Here is a 15,694-nt window from a genome sequence, read left to right on the forward strand (position 1 = left end):
ATACATATAAAAGATAAATTTGTGTTATATATGACATGATATTATAAGAAAGTCTTGTTCTCCCCGAAAATTACGCACATATAATCATTCATACAGATGATAATTTCCACAGGACGTCCAAACACTTTGTGCTGTCAATTTTTGGCACAAAGCGCTGAGATGAACGGAAGCAATTATAATCTGTTTGAGTGTGGTGATATGCACACAATTTTCGGGGAGAACAAAAGTGTTCCGGGATGCGATTGCTATTAAACTATTTTTTTTCTATTTTCCCACATACCGGAGGGTGAAAATGCACTATCAGTTTTTGGCATATAGCGCTGAGACGGACGGAAGCAATTATAATCTGTCTGAGTATGGTGGTATGCGCACAATTTTCGGGGAGAACGAAAGTGTTCCGGGACGCGATTGCTATTAAACTATTTTTTTCTATTTTCCCACATACCGGAAAATGAAAATGCACTATCAGTTTTTGGCACAAAGTGTTTGGACGTCCTGTGGAAATTATCATCTGTATGAGTGATTATATATGCGTAATTTTCGGGGAAAACAACTTTCTTATAATGTCATGTCATATTTGACACAAATTTATCTTTTATATGTATTTACATTTATATTAAGTAGTTTTTTTTTAAATAAAGGCTATTTTCAATTTTCGCTCGAAGAACGCTCCAAACTTCAATGTCGTTGTTTTGAATGAAATTTTATTGTCGGATATTTAATAGATATGTCGCTGCCGTTTGTTTAGGAAATTTTCCTCATTAACTACTTGTTGTTATTTGATGTCTCATGTATATTATGTTTTTTGTCATTATGTAAAAACATTTGGTTTATATCAGGTGTAGTAAAAAGAAATCCATTATTTTTCCAATAGATGGCTTTAGTTATCTGTATCTCGCGTTGTATAAGTCCGATCGGGTTCCACTAGATGGCGTTAGAAAGATGAGATTTCGTACTAAAAAAACTTTTGTGACAGTTTTGTGATTAGTTGACTCAGTTTTGTTTGAGCGCGCGTCAAAGATGGACACTAGCAAAGAGAAAATACGCTATATTTTACAGTTTTTCTTCAATAAAGGCGAAAACGCAAGCCAGGCGGCTGAAAATGTGAATAGTGTTTATGGTCCTGATACTGTAACAGCCAATCACGCGCAATTTTGGTTTCGTCGATTCCGTTCCGGTAATTTCGATGTCAAAGATGCACCACGCACTGGAAGGCCAATTGTCGAAAATATCGATAAAATCATGGACATTGTCGAGTCCGACCGTCATGTAAGCACTGTTTCGATTGCCCAAGAGCTAAAGATTGCACAAAAAACCGTTTGAAACCATTTGAATAAGGCTGAATACAAAAAGAAGCTCGATGTATAGGTACCACACGAGTTAACGAAAAAAAACCTCATGGACCGAATTTCCATCTGCGAATCGCAACAAAATCGACCCATTTCTGAAGCGGTTGGTCACTGGTGATGAAAAGTGGATCACTTACGACAACGTCAAGCGAAAACGGTCGTGGTCGAATCGCGGTGAGCCGGCGGAAACGGTGGCCAAGCCAGGATTGACGGCCAGGAAGGTTTTGCTGTGTGTTTGGGATTGGCAGGGAATTATCTACTATGAGCTGCTCCCCTACGGCAAAACTCTTAACTCGGAACTGTACTGTCAACAACTGGACCGTCTGAAGGAAGCAATCGCCCAGAAACGGCCAGCTTTGGCCAATAGGAGAGGAATTGTGTTCCATCAGGACAACGCCAGGCCACACACATCGATAGTGACTCGCCAGAAGCTCCGGGAGCTTGGTTGGGAGGTTCTTATGCATCCACCTTATAGTCCGGACCTGGCATCAAGTGATTACCATCTGTTCCTGTCCATGGCGAACAATTTTGCTGATGAAAAATTCGCTTCAAGAGAGGCTTGTGAAAATCGACTGTCTCAATTTTTTGCCAATAGGGACGAGGGCTTCTATAAGAGAGGCATAATGAAATTACCTTCAAAATGGCAACAAGTTATCGAACAAAACGGCGCATATTTGACCTAAATCGGATCATTCTAACTATGGTAATTAAAGCCTTCAATTTCATGCAAAAATAATGGATTTCTTTTTACTACACCTGATATGAGAAAAAAATTGTCAAATGTGTCGCAAGGTTAGTGAACGTGTCAGTAAGGTCGAAAATTATGAATAAAAATAAGATTGAAATGAGAGATCGGTTCCCCAAAAGGATTCCGATAAACATTTATGTCTTTCCTAAATTTCTTGTAGTGAAATCTCGTACAAAATGAATGAACATTCACTCGAAAAGATAGATGTAGTCATTCGGAATCGCAGACTTCATTAAGTTACGTACAAAATGCCACTAATTTGGAAAATAGATCGTACAGTCAATACAGAATTAATGGAAAGATTCAAATTGTGTTTTTCTACCGTATGTTTAGTCATTCAATTATCAGCTTTTATTACACTTCTGTATAATTAGTGAAAATCAACACTGCGGTGGTTAACATGTTAACATCAAATCGCAGATTCTTATCAGGTTGGCAACAAAGTCATGTCGTTTTTCACGAATATAGATGGCTTTAATGCATTCGGTAAAGAATTGTTTGTTTAACAATTGTTTGTTTTGAGTTAAAAATAGAAAATCAAAACGAGCATTTTCGCCATGTTTTACTTTTTTACTTGTAAAAAGGAAAGAACAAGCTCTTTGCAAGCCCGTAAAAAGTTATGTGCTGCGTATAGTGAGGAATCTTCAACAGAACGCCAGTGTCAGCGTTGGTTTGCTTGTTTTTGTTGAGGAGATTTTTCTGTGAAAGACGCACCACGGTCAGGCTAGCCAATTGAGGTCGATGACGACAAAATAAAAGTATTGCTTGAATCCAACCGCCATTATATGATACGGGAAATTACTGAGAAGCTAAACATACGAGCATTGAGAACCATTTAAAACAACTTGGATACGTCAATAAACTCAATATTTGGGTTCCACATGAGCTCGAAGAAATTCATCTCACCAAACGCATCATCAATATCAGTGATTCTCTCCTGAAACGTGAACAAAACGATCCGTTTTTTTAACAAATGTTAACTGGCGATGAAAAATGAATTGTTTATGACAATATGGAACGAAAAGATCGTGAAGCAAACATGATAAGCCACCACAAAGCACTTCTAAAGCAGACATTCACCAAAGGAAGATTTTGCTGTCTGTTTGGTGAGATTACAAAAGTATTGTGTTTTTTGAACTGTTTAAACGTAATCAAACGATTGATTTAGAATTGTACTGTCGTCAATTGGACAGATTACACGAGCAATCGAGCAGAAGCCCAGAACTGGTGAATCGTAAAGGTGTTGTCTTTCATCATGACAACGCTAGACTACATACATCGTTGGTCACCTGCCAGAAATTGTTGCAGCTTGAGTGGAACGTGTTACCACACCTACCATATTCGCCTGATCTTGCACCATTAGAATATAATTTATTTCGTACCTTGCAAAATTCCTTGAAGGGAAGACAATTCTGATGTTAAACGATACTTGGGTCAGTTTTTCGTCGAGAAGAAGCAGAAGTTTTATGAGGCCGGAATAATAATGGTAAAAGGTCATTGAATTAAACGGACAATATATTACAGAATAAGGTTTTTGCTTTGTATGAAAAAATTGTTTTTCATTTACATAGAGAAAAAACGACATGACTTCCTTGTCAGTCTGATATTTTATGGGAATGAATATTTTAATCGACTGAAATAAAAGTTTGTCCTGTGACAGTCGAGTCACATTAACTTTATTCTTCAATCCTGAATGAAAATATTTACTTGACTATTCAGAGTGGAGGATTCATTCTACACGAATCTCTATAATTCACTCTGTAAAAGTTGCTCAACTTTATGTAACTTGGCTGCTATTCCGCTTCTCGAGTGGAATTTTACTCGGAAAGCTTAGAGTATACACTGTACTTTATGAGAACTTTGAATGTAACATTGAAAAATACCTGTAGTCTCTCTCTTCAATCCACAAGTATATTATCTTTGTTGTACGTGAAAAGAAAAGGGAGAGAAGTTTGACGTACGATTTGAAGTTTGCTGTGGTAATATACATACTCACGGAAAAGAACGTCCTCCTTATCTTCATATGTATGTTGTAATTTAAGATTTTAAGATTTAGTATCTCTCCAAATCATTTTTAACTTTCTTCTTTCGCGAAGTACTTAACGTGTCGTCAACTAAAAACGATGATAAAAAGTTCAAATTTTTTCTTATCACGACATTCACTTACTAAGTCAAAATGACGAGACATAAATAGTAAGAGGTGAAGCTCTCCATCATGTTTTCCTCTTTTGTTATATTTTTGTGATAGCAGTCGTTGTATAAAGACAGATAGATTGTACTTTGTGGGACATATCTCCTTCTAATCAGGTATTTACGGTTTTTTTTTTAAAGCACTTAGCCTTGTAAGGTTCGTTTTCGTCAAATTTTGATTAAATTACCTGACGATTGATTAAAACGATTACTAATATTAAAAATAAAATAATTGTTAAAAATGATTGAAAATCTTCTCCTTCCTTCTTTATTGAAATTTCATTATTAATCAAGTATTTGCTAATATTACTTTACATTTCTAACACAATGTATGATTAATTTTTTTTATCATCTGTCATTGTCAGATTTATTGTGATTTATTTTGATTACTACCAAATAATATTACATAATGAGAAATTCCGCTATCAGCGATCTGTCGTCATGATTGATCGTGAAGTTTAGTGGGAATCTAGTGAGACTCGCCCTTAGTTTATGGATCATTTGTTCGATCATTGAATTCCTTTTACGAGAGACGCATCTGCCGCAGTTTCATTCGCGAAACGAGCGTGACACGCACGGTTGACGTAGCAACGATCGTCATCGTTGCGAGGTTATCCCCATAATACTACGGGCAAACATTCACGTTGCAATCAGTAGCTCTCGCGGGATTTGCATCGCACAAATAACAGCGAGAGAAAGAGAGAGGGAAGGGGGGAAACTCACGGCCTGCAGCACTTGGCGGCCGCAGCCGAATTTAGCGTGGCGTTGCCGTGCAAATTTATCTCCCTCTCTTTATCAACGCAATCGCAGATTACTCATATCGCGTATACTTTCGACCGTTGACTGTTGTCACCGGAGACTTTTTTAATATGGCCGTTTGAGGTTCTGCAACGGCGGTTCAGCGGCTCGAGTGAATGAGACCTTGGGGATGATATCGAAGAGCATTCTTTGACTTGCGAGTGGCTCGAATATTGACACATCGTGATCGAGAAATTGATAATTTCTCGCCGAACCGAGATATCCGCAATTTTCTCGAGTACATTTCTCATTTAATAAAAAGAAGGAAGAAGTATTAGAATCATGACAATTGACAGATTTAATTTCCCAAGCTGCACTTGATCTTTAGCGCAACACATTAACCCTTTGAGCACGTATTTTTAAAAAAATCCGAATCACATGAAAATTTATATACGGGGGTTTTTAGGGTCGCTGATGATGAATCCGTTATCAAATTTTCGAAATTCTAGATGGCGGATCCAAGATGGCAGACGTAAAAATGAAAAATCATGATATTTTCGGCGACAATGGGTATTGTGGGGTTTTTGGAGTCTCAGATTACAAATTCTCGTTATCAGATTTTCAAAATCCAAGATGGCGGATTCAAGATGGCGGCCACAAATATGAGAAATTAACTAACCAGAAGACTCAAGAATGTCAAGTAAATATATTAGAATTCCATGATCCGCCAACTTGAATCTGCAATCTTGAATAATGAGTTTTGGACCTTAGATTCGTAATGAACGACCTTGAAAGCTAACTAAAGTACAATTTCAGTTAATCATATAACAATTTTGTGATCCGCCATCTTGGAAAATGAATTTTAGAATGTGGACCTCAGATTCGTAATCAGCGACCTCAAAAACTAACCAGAGTACAATTTTAGCTAATTTAATAAAAATTCTATGATCCACCAACTTGAATCCGCCATCTTGGAAAATTAATTTTGGAATATGGACCTCAGATACGTAATCAGCGACCCAAAAACCCCTAAATTTTGATTTTAAATAAAAAATTCACTCATATTTTGTGGAAAATGATTTTTCTGTAAAAATATGTATTTTTCACACTTGTTTATTTGTAATAAATGAACAATTTATACAAAACATTTTTCAACCTTTCATATTATATTACCATCTCATATAAGAAGCTGAAAAGCGCGAGAAACCCGACAAAATCCCTCAAATATGAAATATTTCATGAAAATGTGAGAATAAATAGGTGGTAAGTATACTTACCACTGTGCCTCAAAGGGTTAAAACTTGTAGAAATCCTTTGTAGAATGAAATTTAAAATTTTCAGCATTGTGAACTTAATTTCTCCAGGGGTAAAGTGACATTGACAAAATCTGCCGAATTCAATATATTTCTCGTTGATAATCACTTTTCGAATGTGAAGTTTGTGATCGTAATGTTTCATTTGTCGATTAAACGCGGCGAAGAATCGACGATGACATCGCGGGACGTCATCGTTGCATTCGCATGGTTCAAATATTGACTCCGACGACGACACTCTCGAGGCGATATAAATCATTGCGCAAGTTGTCACGCGATTGTAATCGCGGCGAACGAAAAAGAAACCCGATTAAATCTACCAAGGCCGCAATTCGCACTTTTTTATCGTTGTCGCGGCGAAGGTTCGTTATCGTCGTGATCGCGGTTATGATCGTCGAGAGGGCGAGAAAAACGCGGGGCATCCGCGAATTCGCGTCGCTCGTATCGTCGCTCGCCATACGCATATACACCCGCACACACATATACGTATCAGGTATCCGGTGTCGCGATAATAACGCTATCGCGCCCCAGAGAGACATCGCGAAACATGATAGTAGAGATCGCAATCGACACGTCGATAAGAAACATCGCTCTTGAAATGGCGACCAGATGAAATAATCAGAGTGAGAGGGCGCGGGAGAGAGAGGTGGGAGAGGGGGACCGCGCGAAACCACATCCGACAATTTTGTTTAATCGCAAACTCACTTCATCACGTCGCGTAGACGGGGAGAGTGCAGGTCGCCTTAAATTTACATGGCGTTGATGCTATGCTGCCGCGGTTTCTCGCTGGCACTTAGAGCCGCCTTTTTCATCGCCCGACGACGAGTCTTTTCAACGGCCTCCTCTCCCTCCTGCCTCTCCTCCGCGAGGCTGAAGAGGCTGCGAAGTGGTGGACGAGGAGGCGTAACGAGTCCTTTGAATCACCGCTTCTCGCTTCCGGCTGTAATAATAACGACAATAATTCCGAAGCATTTGCGCAAACCGAAAGAGGCAGGGGGGGAGGAGGGAAGACAGTAAAAGTCGGGCCCGCCCGGCGGTTATCTTCCGATTTTTTTTTTGTTTTTAGCAGAACGAAAACGATCGCGAGTTCCTTTTTTCCTCTCTTCTTATTTCCTGTCTTCTTCCCACAACGCGCTCTCGACCACGCATCATCACATGTCGTGTCAATGGCGACTCGTAAGCGTGCGGAGAATTTGGCCGCGGCAAGTTATCTAAGCTGGTGTAGACGTGCGTAAAGTGCAGCCGACATATTTTGGCTTCATTCCGAAACAGTGCTGACAGTATTGACAATGCTGCTACTAAAACCACTGTATTACTCGTTCTAAAATCGTCGGTAAATAATGAGCAGCGCGGAGAACGGAAACGCAATATAACCTATATCTGAATATAATATAATATAACCTATTTAATATAACTCATCTGAATGTAATTTTTGCAGAGTAATCTAACCTATCTGAAAGTAAATTTGGAATTATAGCCAACTTGACAGTCCTACTAGCAATTTTATTTGGTGCGCAAAGTATCGCAAATTTTGTTGAAGATAATCTTCAACGTTTGTCATCAGACGATGAAGAAAATATTTCGTATTTTTATCTTCATTCCCGTCAATTATTATGTATTTTTTTAGTAACGATATTTTTTACACTTTTTATTTATACACGGTGTTATAAAAAGGTGCGGCAAAAATTTAGGGAAATATTCCTCACACCTAAAGGATGAAAAAATGTTATATGAACATAAATGCGGAAATGCTTTTTCCATGAGTTACATTGAAAATATTATTGACTGTATTACTTACACAAGAAACAATTTAGGATTAAACATCATGGACGACAATCGTTTAATGAGTAGGTTTATTTACATTTGTTTTTAAAGTGACCTTGAGTTGACGGTTACAACAAATGTTGAAAATGTCCATCATTCGCCCGCATACAAGCATTGGCACGCATTGGTTCACGGACATGTTCAAATACGCCTGTCGTATAGCGAATTGTCTCGCAACCTGCAGAGATACGGTTATGAAGATTCTGAATATCGCGTACTGGCATGTACGATTGTCTTTAAATGTCCCCGCAAGTAAATGTCTAACGGATTGAGATCCGGGGAATGTGAGGCCACGAAGTAAGTCCATCTCTTCCTATCCACCGGTCACCGTAAGTTTGATTTAACCCTTTGAAGCATAGTGGTAAGTATACTTACCACCTATTTATTCTCACATTTTCATGAAATATTTCATATTTGAGAGATTCTTGTCGGGTTTTTTGCGTTTTTAGCTTCTTATATGATATGGGAACATACATGAAAGGTTAAAAAGTGTTTTGCATAAGTTGTACATTGATTATAAACAAAGTGTGAAAAATACACATATTTATAGAAAAAAAATCATTTTCCACGAACTATGAGTGAATTTTTTGCTCAAAATCAAGATTTGAGGGTTTTTTGGGTCGTTGATTACAAATCTGAGGTCCAAATTCCAAAATTTACTTTCCAAGATGGTGGATCTAAGATGGCGAATCATAGAATTTTTATTAAATCAGCTGAAATTGTACTCTGGTTAGTTTTTGAGGTCACTGATTACGAATCTGAGGTCCACATTTTAAACTTCATTTTGCAAGATGGCGGATCATAAAATTTTTATATGATTAGGTGAAATTGTACTTTGGTTAGCTTTCAAGGTCGCTGATTACGAATCCGAAGTCCAAAGCTCATTGTCACCGAAATTATCGCTATTTTTCATATTTGCGGCCACCATCTTGAATCCGCCATCTTGAATTTTGAAAATCCGATAACGGATTCGTAATCAGCGACTCCCAAAACCCCACAATATCCATTCTCACTGAAATTATCGCGATTTTTCATTTTTGCATCCGCTATCTTGGATCGGCCATCTTGAATTTCGAAAATTTGATAACGAATTCGTCATCAGCGACCTCAGAAACCCCCGTATATAAATTTTCATATGATTCGGATTTTCTGAAAAATACATGCTTCAAAAGGTTAAAAAGTCACGAGCAATACGGCTGAAATGAGGGGAAGCTCCATCATGCATGGAATATATGTTTTGTCTAATCATCAACGGACCATTGTCTAGCAGAATAGGAAGATGATTTTTTAAAAAGTCTTTGTAAACCCTGACCCTGTGAAATTTGGTGGAAATTAATAAAGTCCTATTAAATAATTATCGTTTTATATCTGTTAAAAACCTGGGGTTAAAGGTCAATATATTTCTGATTTCTGCTTGGCAGATGAGGAGGTACTCATGGGATACTCCGATAAGGCAGATGAGATATTTTACTTAACCGTAACATCGCATATTCAGAAAAAAAAAACTCTAACTCATGGAAAAAGCGTTTCCGCGCCCATGTTCATATAACATTTTTTCATGCTTTGAGGTTTCAGGGTGTTTCAGGTGTGAGGAATATCTCCCTAAATTTTTGCCGTACCTTTTTAAAACACCCTGTATAAGTCTAACATCAGTTAACAGCCAAACGCCATACGCATTATTGAGCTTGTACCACCTCAGGATAATGTGTGGGAATTAGCCGGAAGTCGGTGATCCCTTGAACCTATTTTCGTGAAAAAGGCAGTAAGTTTTACTACCTTGCGACATACTGAAAACTACATCGGAATGCATAAACGGTACTGTTAGTACTGGCAGGATATTCCGGAACGTAGTCTTTCTCGATATCTTTCACTTTTGCCTGTTAATGCTAAAACGAGTATCAGCAGCCGGTATTTCGGCGATCTAAAAGTGATCCACCGGAGCGCGACAAAATCGCGAGGGCATATTAACGTGCGAACGTACGGCCGCAATCACATTCGCGTAAAATCGATAATATTGCGCGAGAGTGGAAGAAGTCCGGCCTCGGATGTCGGTGAGGAAGTTTTTGTATGCGTAACGGGAGAATAAAAATTCCGGTCGGCCGATTTCGAGAGCGAAAACTTCCCAGCGATAATGATAGACGAGGCCAACGAGCCTCACGCTAATTTTCACTATCCTTCTAAGCGGCGACGACAAGAGTCCGTTGATTCTTAAGTTTCTCGATTTAATTCGGGTCCGTGAAGTGTTGGCACCATGTAATGAACTGCGAATTTTTATGAAATTCGTGTGGCAATTCGTTCGTCTACAATATTTATCTACAATTTATCCATAAATAATTTCAAGGTTTCTCTTGGAGCATATGCACTTTTTCTACGTTCTAAAAGAAATATTTTGCTACTCCTTTTCGTTGTTTTCCTCATAATACGACATGATTGGCCAAATTGATACCAAGTCTTCCTTACAAAGTAATCTCTAATTCCCCGGGAATCCGGCAATACGACTAAACGATCCTATTAGATCCTATTAGATCCTCTAGAGTTTTTATACGAAACAGATCAGGACAGTCGTTGTGAAAGTATTTGGAAAAGTTTAGGAGCATAATCACATGTTTTTTTCCGACAACATAATAAGACATTTAAAGGATAACGGCATTATTTTAATTGGAAACTTTTTCGAGCAACGCGATGATGTTCGAAGAAGATTCATATCGACATACTTCCGTCATCCTCTAAATTTTTTTATTGTCTAATAAAAACAATTATCCCGACCGGAACCCCTTCAGTTTCATGACAATTCCAGAGGAAACTAATTGAGGATGCTTTCCGATCGTTATAATCTGATTTTTCCTAGATAATATAATGGAACATTTGTTATGATCCGAATTGTTTTCAATTTTTCTTCTCAAATTATCCATAAACAAAAATATTTTGAAACGAAAAGCGTTTACTCAATTTATTGTTCTCTTCCTTCAAGTAATGGTTATCCTCGCCAAAGAATATTTTCTTAATAATAATTTGAAAATATTTGCAAATTTTAGAAGAACACTCATCATACATACCCCAAAAAAGAATTTACTCTCTTTGTAAAGATATTATTAAATTTATGCTCTGTAAGTAGCGTAGTGCAAATTTTGATTTTGATTTAATATTCTTGGTCGAAACGCTGAATTTATTATAAAATTCAAAACGTATTTTGAGTAAATTTGATTCGCGAATATATAGGGTGTCATAGACTATCTCTACTACTCGATTGTTTGTAAACGCGACATTTTAGGGAAAAATGTTTCAGACAAAATTTGCATGGTTTCAAGAGAGGCATAAAACAACTATATCATTTTGTTTACAGATGGTGCCACTTTCGAGATATTCACTGATCATTACTTTTCTCAAATGCAAACCCGAATTTTTTATTATATCATCTTTCTCTACTAATTAATTTTATCAACTTTTATCTATCAAAATCTGAAACATTTTTTTATTTGCCTAATATTTTTTGGAGATATTTAATGAAAACTTGGTAACTTTTTCAATACTTAACTTACGATATCTCTATTTGTTTGTTGGAAGAAAAAGTGGTACTAAACATTTTACTTTACTTAGTCTCAAGGATATATTGTTACGATAGTACTCTAACTTTTGTTAACTTATCGACTTTTGGACATTTCAAAATCATCAAATTAACAAAAGTCAGGGCACATGTATTACAGTAATAAACTTACACCGAGCATACTAATAATAAACAAATAATTGCTTTCCTAAATCGATTAGAATGAAACGCGATATTGAAATAGGCCGATCATCCCAATGATGAAAGTCGCTTCATAACAGCTGCCGGGGTCAGTTTCCGTGTCATGTTGGCTGTTTTCCGAAATAGTGCTTGTGCAGTATTGACAGTACCATTATTGAAAGCAGCATATTCCAAAATCGGCAGTAAATAGTCAGCAGCACGGAAAACGGTACGCATTAGCAGCTCATCATGCAATGATTAGCGCCGGTGTGAAGTTGGCACCTCATTTTTTAGCACTGCAAGTTTTAACGATAGTTCTATTGGCACCGATAATAGTTCTACAGTTCCTGATAAGTTATATCAATAGTTCCACCGAATTAGTTAACAAAATGGCAGATTGAAAATATGAGGTGCTAACTTCCAGTAGCACCGCAATTTCCAAAAAAGCCATTTCAAGCACGAAAACTTATAGTTCTAGAATAGTTCTATAGTTCCTGATATGTTTTAACAAAAGTTCTGGCTTCTAACAATTTTTAAATAATTTTTGAAACTTAGCGCCAGCACCACACCACAGAGTAAAGTATCAGTTTACTGGCAGTTCCAGCCGACTTCTGGGTTTCTTTTAGTAGTTCTACAATAGTTCCAACGCTTTAAGTGGGTTTCGTCGCGGGTGCCGGCCTTTAACTATTTTTAAATAATTTTTGAAACTTTGAGCCAGCACCGCACCACGAGAGTAAAGTATCAGTTTGCTAGCAGTTCCAGCCTTCTTGGTCTCATTTAGTAATTTAGTCTGCCAGCAAACTGATACTTTACTCTTGTGATGCGGTATTGGCGTTAAGTTTCAAAAATTATTTAAAAATAGTTAAAGGCCGGCACCTGCGACGAAACCCACCTAAACCGTTGGAACTATTGTAGGACTACTAAAAGAAACCCAGAAGTCGGCTGGAACTGCCAGCAAACTGATACTTTACTCTTGTGCGGTGCTGGCGCTAAGTTTCAAAAATTATTTGAAAATAGTTTAAGGTCGGCACCCGCGACGAAACCCACCTAAATCGTTGGAACTATTGTAGGACTACTAAAAGAAACCCAGAAGTCGGCTGGAATTGCCAGCAAACTGATACTTTACTCTTGTGCGGTGCTGGCGCTAAGTTTCAAAAATTATTTAAAAATAGTTTAAGGCCGGCACTCGCGATGAAACTCACCTAAACCGTTGTAACTATTGTAGGACTACTAAAAGAAACCCAGAAGTCGGCTGGAACTGCCACCAAACTGATACTTTACTCTTGTGGTGCAGTACTAACGCTAAGTTTCAAAAATTATTTAAAAATAGTTAAAGGCCGGCACCCGCGACGAAATCCACCTAAATCATGGGAACTATTGTAGGACTATTAAAAGAAACCCAGAAGTCGGCTGGAACTGCCAGTAAACTGATACTTTACTCTGTGGTGTGGTGCTGGCGCTAAGTTTCAAAAATTATTTAAAAATTGTTAAAAGCCAGAACTTTTGCTAAAACATATCAGGAACTATAGAACTATTCTAGAACTATAAGATATCGTGCTTGAAATGGCTTTTTTGGAAATTGCGGTGCTACTGGAAGTTAGCACCTCATATTTTCAATCTGCCATTTTGTTAACTAATTCGGTGGAACCATTGATATAACCTATCAGGAACTGTAGAACTATTATCGGTGCCAATAGAACTATCGTTAAAACTTGCGGTGCTAAAAAATGAGGTGTCAACTTCACACCGGCATGATTAGCAAAGTAGTATAACTTATCCTTATGTAAAGATTGAAAGTAAATTCGGAATTATGGTCAACCTAACAGCAATTTTACTTGCGTACGCGCAAAACATCGCAAATTTTATTGAAGATAATCTTCAAACTTCATCGTTAGACGACGAAGAAAATATTTCATATGTTTTATCTTCATTTCCGTCAATTATCGTGTATTTTTTTAGTACCATCTTTTACACTTCTTGACAGCCATGCGTCATATGCATTAGTGAACCTCCGCTACCTCAGGATAACGTGTCGAATCAGCCGGAAGACAGTAATTCCCTAGGATCTATTTTCGCGAAGAAGGCAGTAAGTTTCGCTGCACCTTTCGCAGCATACCGAAGTACAGCCTACGTCAGCTCGTTAACGACTTTCGTTTTCCTCCCGCGCGCGGGTTACCGCATGCTCCCCCGGATTTCTTCTCAAGGCTCCCGTACGGCCGTGCTCGCCCCATGCGCACGACGCTCGCAGGCGACCGAAGGGTTTAACGTCGCGACGTGCGCTCGGACAAATCGGGGGACGTCCGCCGAGTCGAGCGCCGGAAATTCGGCGCCGTGGCCTAAGTCGCGAGCGCAACTACCACCGCCATCTCCACCTTCTCCTCCGCCGCTGCTACCATCACCGTCGTCGCGAGCGCCGTTCCCGCGCCGGTGCAACACGTACATGTATGCTCACGCACGTGTGCGTGAGCTTCCCGTACGCAGCAGCGGCGAGAGAGGCCCGCCGCCGGCACCGGTGAGCCGGCACTGGCGGCGGCAGCGGCGGCGGCAGTATGGGTGTAGGTGCGTGCTATCGACCGGGTATCCTGTGCCGCTGGACGGTGGCGGCGGTTGTGCCCCACCCTGCAGAGAGAGGAGTAGGGAGCAGCCCGAGAGCGAGCGAGCGAGCGAGAGACGTTTTCAAGCAGGCGAGAGCGCGCGTTGGACGAAGACGAGGAGCTCGATGGTGAGAGGGAGAGAGCGAGAGAGCGCGAGCGAGCGAGCGAGCGAGAGAGAGAAAGAGAGAGAGAGAGAGAGAGAGGAGAGAGAGAGATATCACAGTACGCAGAATGCCTCCTGCTTAGTGATAGCGTAGAGACTGTAGTGTTCACATCTCACACCACATACCACCATCAAAAATTCACATTTTCAACCGCGCGCGCTTCAAAGGAAAGTTCGATACATATATATGTATATATATATATGTATGTATATATGTATATATCCGCGTCACGTACGAATTAGTCGCTGTTCGACCACCACCGCACGCACATCGCACACGCACGTACTCCTGTGACAGATCATCCGACCGCACACAAACGTCTGTTGTATGTGTACAAATTATACATATGTACATTCGCCGCGCGTTCTTACACATACATACGCAGTCGGACGTAACGAGCGCGTATACACGCGTGCCAGCTCCCAAGATTGTACCTACGCGCGAACATACGTCTGTAGAGTTGCATACACGCGCACCGGCCAGCGAAGGGCGCGTCCGACTAGCAGGAAGAACAACCAGAGGAAGAAGAAGGAAGACAGGAGGAAGAATAGGAGTAGGTGCCGCCGAGTGACCACGAACGACTCCTCGGAGAGGAGGTACCGGTGCTCCTGTCCTCGCCCTTTCTCCCTCTCTCTCTCTCTCGCTCTCTCTCTCTCTCTCTCGCTCTCTCTCTCTCTCTCTCTCTCTCTCTCTCTCTCTCTCTCTCTCTCTCTCTCTCTCTCTCGCTCGTCGGCCGGCCGGCACCACCTGGTCATCGCCGGCCGGCCTGCTGCGTTTTCCTCCCCCGCAGTTATCACCGATAGGAATTACGTTGCTCCTCGCAGCCTCTTGTTTCCCCTGAGCCGCGCGCGTAGCTCCGGTTGCCAGTGGGATCTCAGTGAAGTGGTAGAGCTCGGTTTCTGGTGCGTCTCTCTCTCTCTCTCTCTCTCTCTCTCTCTCTCTCTCTCTCTCTCTCTCTCTCTCTCTCTCTCTCTCTCTCGCGTGCGCTCACACAGCCGTTGATCGATCTTCTCCGATCTCCTCCGATCTCTCTTCGTGAGAACGAGTCCT

General features: G+C 39.9%; 1 protein-coding gene across 3 annotated transcripts in view; it reads left to right on the plus strand.

Annotated features, from left to right (window-relative positions):
* Argk1 (Arginine kinase 1) overlaps window positions 1–15,694 on the plus strand; it is a 59,935-nt gene that overhangs the window by 33,187 nt on the left and 11,054 nt on the right. The window contains exon 1 of one of the 3 annotated variants that reach the window (XM_025297832.1): window positions 15,022–15,197. The exons of 1 other annotated variant lie outside the window; for it this stretch is intronic. The gene's annotated coding sequence lies outside the window, so the exon portion shown is untranslated. Of the gene's footprint in view, window positions 1–15,021; window positions 15,241–15,694 lie in introns of those variants that run through there. One more of the 3 variants, XM_025297831.1, reaches the window with a different exon arrangement.

This window comes from Harpegnathos saltator, unplaced genomic scaffold, assembly GCF_003227715.2.
Source record: "Harpegnathos saltator strain DR-91 unplaced genomic scaffold, Hsal_v8.6 scaffold19, whole genome shotgun sequence".
NCBI lineage: Eukaryota > Metazoa > Arthropoda > Insecta > Hymenoptera > Formicidae > Harpegnathos > Harpegnathos saltator.